We start from the raw sequence: 6,000 nt of genomic DNA on the forward strand, positions 1-6,000 counted from the left end.
AGAGATAATACAACAACCAAGGCACATGGCTAGCCTTCACCCCTATCCAGACTCATTTCCCAGCACAACATAGTCCCCCTAGAGTGTTGTAGGATATAACTCTGGAGGGCCCCCAACACTGTCAGGGAGGCGCAGGTAATCCTGGGTACCACAAGGCCTGAGAGTATCACATTCTCAGGCTCTTGCAGTGTGCCAACCAGCCCATTTGGCCTAGAATTGCCAGGAGAGGGCTTAATACAGTAAGGCCCTTTGCCTTGCATACAGATGACCCACATTTGATTCTTAGCTTCACATATTAAGGAAGGAAGGAAGGAAGGAAGGAAGGAAGGAAGGAAGGAAGGAAGGAAGGAAGGAAGGAAGGAGAGAGGGAGGGAGGGAAGGAAGGAAGGAGAGAGGGAGGGAGGGAGGGAGGGAGGGAAGGAAGGAAGGAAGGAAGGAAGGAAGGAAGGAAGGAAGGAAGGAAGGACGGAAGGAAAAGGAAGGAAGGTAGGAAGGAAGGAAGGAAGGTAGGAAGGAAGGAAGGAAGGAAGAAGTTAAAAACCAGGAACAAACCCTGCACAAAAAATAAATAAAACAAAAATATTGCTAGTGGATGACACAGACCTTCTGAATACTGCGTAGGTAATCAATTCCTTTTAAAAAAAAAAAATCATAGGGTAAGGGTAAGGCTTAGTAAAACCTGGAATTCATTAAGAAAAATTCTAGCAATTATCACATCAAAATCTTAAAATTCAAAAAATAATAAAATGGGACTGAAGCAACAGTACAGCAGGTAAGGGGCTTATCTTGCATGTAGAAGATCTGGGTATAATACCCAGAGCCCCATATGGTTGCTTGAGCACCACTAGCTGTGGCCCAAAAGTAAAACAAGTAAGACAAAATTTTAAGGTCAGAGTGAAACTTTTTAAAATAGTAAGTTGTGATCCATATCTCACACCTTACACAAGTCAATTCAAAGTGGGTTGAAGAGGGGCTGGAGAGGTAGCACAGCAGTAGGGTGTTTGCCTTGCACGTGGCCAACCAGGGACAGACCCAGGTTCGATCCCCGGCATCCCATCCCATGTGGTCCCCTAGCCTGTCAGGAGTGATCTGTGAGTGCAGAGCCAGAAGAAACCCTTGAGCACTGCCAGGTGTGGTCCAAAAAAACAAAACAAAACAAAAAAAAAATGGAGAGAGGAAATGAACAGACACTTCTCAGAGGAAGATGAACAGACCACCAATAAGTGCTCAGTACCACTTATCATTAACGATATCCAAACCAAGACAATAATAAGGTATCTCACACCAATAAGCATGTCACATCAAAAATAGTAGAACGGGGCCGGCAAGGTGGCGCTAGAGGTAAGGTGTCTGTCTTGTAAGCACTAGCCAAGGAAGAACCGCGGTTCGATTTCCCAGTATCCCATATGGTCCCCCCCCAAACCAGGGGCACTTTCTGAGCGCTTAGCCAGGAGTAACCCCTGAGCATCAAATGGGTGTGGCCCGAAAAAAAGAAACAAAACAAAAAAAAATAGTAGGAACATCTGGGCTGGTGGGGATGTGGTGAAAAAAGAACTCTCATCCACTGCTGGTGAGAATGTTCAACCCCCGTGGAGTTCTCGGTCAATTTAGAATTGAAGTGCGACATGATCCAGCAATTACACTTTGAGGTATCTTAACCTCAGGATTTAAAAACTATCATTCAAGGGGCCGGAGCAGTATCGCATGTGGTAGGGTGTTTGCCTTACATGCGTTAACCTAGAATAAACCAAGGTTCGATCCCCCACCATCTTGTATAGTTCCCCAAGCCAGGGGCGATTTCTGAGTGCATAACCAGGAGTAACCCCTGAGTATCACCAGGTGTGGCCCAAAAACAACAACAACAAAAACAATTTCAAAAAGACGTATACACACCATTATTCATCACTGCAATGAATACGGTAGCTAAAACATGTAACCTAAGTGTCTAATGACAGATGAATGGATTGTGAAGATGTGGTACATATATGCAATGAAATACTATGCAGCTGGGGCCGGCGAGGTGGCACTTGAGGTAAGGTATCTGCCTTGCAAGCGCTAGCCAAGGAAAGACCACGACCGCGGTTCGATCCCCCGGCATCCTATATGGTCCCCCCAAGCCAGGGGCAATTTCTGAGCCCTTAGCCAGGAGTAACCCCTGAGCATCAAATGGGTGTGGCCCGAAAAACCAAAAAAAAAAAAAAAAGAAATACTACGCAGCTACAAGGAATGATGAAATCATGAAATTTGCCTCAAACTGGTTGGAACTGGAAGGTAGATATGCTGAGGAAAGTAAGCCTGAAACACTGAGGAAAGTCAGCCAGAGAAAGACAAGATAGATGATCTAATTTATCTGTGAAATATAAAATAACTATATTAGGAAGTGTAATGCAGTAAAGGGGGAGATGCCGAGATCACCTTTGACCCCAGAGCCCAGGGAGGAAAAGGACAAAGAAAAATAGAAATCAAGGCATGAAGGAAGAAGATGAGAAAAGGAATAATGGAGGAACAAGGTTCTAGAATTCTTTTATATTGAGGATGTTAAAGTTTGATAAGCTATATATCCATAGCACAGACTCAGTAACACAGTAAACAATGATACTTAAATCGAAATCATTACATTCCCCAGAAGGGAAATGTAACAAGTCTAATAAAGCATAAAAGTTAAATTGCACTTAATTATACATCTGACAAATCACTTTTACTGAAAAGAACAGCATTCACTGAAATAAGACAACTAAAGAATTTGCTTCTTCCTAATTGTATTTCTTGTATGTGGCTACCTCGTAGGAGTAGGTCTCTCCACGACACACTGAAAAGTATTAAAGAAAACAGAATTTCAACTTCAGGTACATTCACAGGTATTTAATCTTTAATTGGCCTGGACAATCTTCCAACCCACTTGCATGGACTCAAACTGTGCTACTCTTTCAAAGTGGAGGAGAAAAAGTCAATATTATATATTCTTCACTATATTTGACACCTGGTGCTCAGAGAAAATCAATTACCATCTGAGGGCCTGAAAAGATAGCTCAACAAGCTAGAGAACAACTGTATGTAGGAAGCTTGAGTTCAATCCCCAATACCACAAGTCTCCCCATATATCACTATATGTAATTCCCATACAGAGCTGGGCATGGCCCCTCAGCAAATATCAGATGTGATTCAAACATCTGAAAAAAATGTATATCGGGCTAGAGTAATAGTACCAGTGAGTAGTATGTTTACCTTACAAACTCAAAATTCAATCCCCAGTACCCCATAGGGTTCCCTGACAACCACCAGAAGTAACACTTGAGCAACCGCCAGGTATGGCCCCAAAACAAAAAATGAAAATCAACTACCATCTGAGATTCATATATATATAAACTTAAAAATGAACAAGAGGGACCGGAGTGATAGCACAACAATAGGGCATTTTGCCTTCCACACTTTCCACACTGCCGATCTGGTTGGACCCGAGTTCAATCACCAGTACCCTATGTGGTCCCCCAACCCGGCCAGAAGTAATTTCTGAGCACAGAGCCAAGAGTAACCCCTGAGCACCGCTGGGTGTGGCCCCAAAACAAAACAAACAAACAAAAAAAGAACAAGAGTGAAAAAATTTTTGTTTTGTTTTTGTGCTCATAGCTAGAGCACATAATCTGTATATAAGGAGTCTGGAAGCATTTCACACACACACACACATATGCTGCATGACACCCCTCCCTGGAAGCATTTCACACACACACTGCATGACACCCCTCCCAAGCACTTCAGGGTGTAGCTTCCAAGCATCACCCAGAAAATTAAATAATTTAATATTTTAAAAATGAATCCTTTAAATCCTTACTATTTTAAAAATTAAAATATTTAAAAAATATTAAGGAACCATAGATAACAAAAAATGAAGTGCTAAAGCAAAGTATACTAATGCTGTAATAGGAGCACCAGAAACAAGAACAAGAAGACTGGATGGAATCACCAAAAAGTTGCAGGGTACGTTAGCTCCAAATTTGAGGATATACCACAAAGACCTAGGAAACAGAAAGTACTGCAAGAAGGTATGGGAGTTTATTTACCAGCATGCTAAAGTCTGTCTCTAAGGCAATGACCCCTTACTGAGCTCTCAGCTCCTTTAAGGGTTACAGAGGCTTCAAACCATCACGGTTGATAGGCTGTTGTCTAGGTTGTTTCCTTTTATGGCTAGATATCTAGCATGGTATTGTGATTTATAGGGCTTTGGGGTCTACGTCAGCTGCAGTAGTAGAGGAGGGGCTCAGGCAGCCACTGGGCACCTGTTACCTTGTCCACCCACAGCTCCCAGGTGTCGCTAATTTAACTAACTGTTTTGGTATATGCCCTCAAAGTTCCTGAAACTGGTTGTTCTGGCCTAGTCTTTGCTCCTTAAAACTTGAGCCTGTCATAGCTGTACTTACGCTCACAGCAAAGCTAGGTTACAGTTAATTCTAAATCAAACTTTAGATCATAACAAGTACAAGTCTGGGACCGGAGAGATAGCAGGGAGGTAAGGTGTTTGCCTCTCATGCAGAAGGTCAGTGGTTTGAATCCCGGCATCCTATATGGTTCCCTGAGCCTGCCAGGAGCGATTTCTGAGCGTAGAGCCAGGAGTAACCCCTGAGCACTGTCGGGTATGAGCCAAAAAAAAAAAAAAAAAACAAGTACAAGTCTAAAACTACTTTCCTCATTCAGGTTTTACTATTAATGAAAATAAGACTTCTCTAAGTAAGTAATCATTAACAAAATCAACCTTACTAGACTATTGTGGTAAGTTAAAGAGAAAAGATCCTTGCCTAAGAAGTGCTTATAGCTGGTACCAGTGGGTAAGATGTTTGCCACTCATACAACCATCTTTGCTTGACTGGTTCAATCCCTAGGACCAGATATGGTCCCCTGAGCACAGAACCAGGAATACGCCCAGGGAACAGCCAGATAGCACCAAAAAATTAGAAATAGAGAACAGGGGCCAGCACGGTGGCGCTAGAGGTAAGGTGTCTGCCTTGTCAGTGCTAGCCTAGGACAGACCGCAGTTCAATCCCCCCGGCGTCCCATATGGTCCCCCAAGCCAGGAGCGACTTCTGAGCAAATAGCCAGGAGTAATCCCTGAGCGTCACCGGGTGTGGGCCAAAAACCAAAAAAAAAAAAAAAAAGAAATACAGAACAAATGTCAATTTCAAAATTACATAGATCATCACCAGGGGGCCTCCTGAGAGCTAGTTACAATTCCTTCTTGTTCCAGGCACTAGATCAAGAATAGCTTTCCTAACATATCTACCATCTTTTTGTAATATGCTTTCAAACTGAAAAATAAAAAATTAGTATGGTCATTCTTTAAAACCTCACCTAGACATTTATGATAATTGCACCTATATGTTAAACTATAGTGAAAAAAAGGCAAAGTTCCAACCCTAATTAATTAGTCTTTTGTGTATGTGTGTAACTTTTGTGGGTCACATCTAGCAGTGCTCAAGAGCTATTCTTGGCTTCATGCTTTAGGACTTAACCCTGACCATGCTTGGGGACCATGTATAGGGTGCCAGAGATTCATCCAAAGTCTTAAGAAATGCAAAACAACCATCTTACCTCCTATACTATTCCTTTGGCCCTTGTTCTTTTTTTAGGGGCAGGGTCACACCTAGTACTCCTGACTGCACTCAAGGATTAACTTTGATGGTGCTCAAGTAGACCATATGGAATGCTAGAAATTGACAAACACCCTATCCACTATATTATCACTCTGGTCCCTGGCCCACTAATTGGCTTTTTATTTTGTTTTGGTTTGGTTTTTTGGGGGGAGCGTTTTGGGTTACACCGGGTGGCACTCAGGGTGGTTACTCCTGGTTATGCGCGCAGAAATCACTCCTGACTTGGGGGACCATACAGGACGCCAGGGGATCAAACCACGGTCCATCCTAGGCTAGCATGGCAAGGCTATGGCCTTACCGCTTGTGTCACCACTCCTGCCCCTTACTAAATGTTTTATTGTTTGGTTTTGAACACACC

The sequence above is a fragment of the Suncus etruscus genome, chromosome 10 (genome assembly GCF_024139225.1).
Source record: "Suncus etruscus isolate mSunEtr1 chromosome 10, mSunEtr1.pri.cur, whole genome shotgun sequence".
Lineage (NCBI taxonomy): Eukaryota > Metazoa > Chordata > Mammalia > Eulipotyphla > Soricidae > Suncus > Suncus etruscus.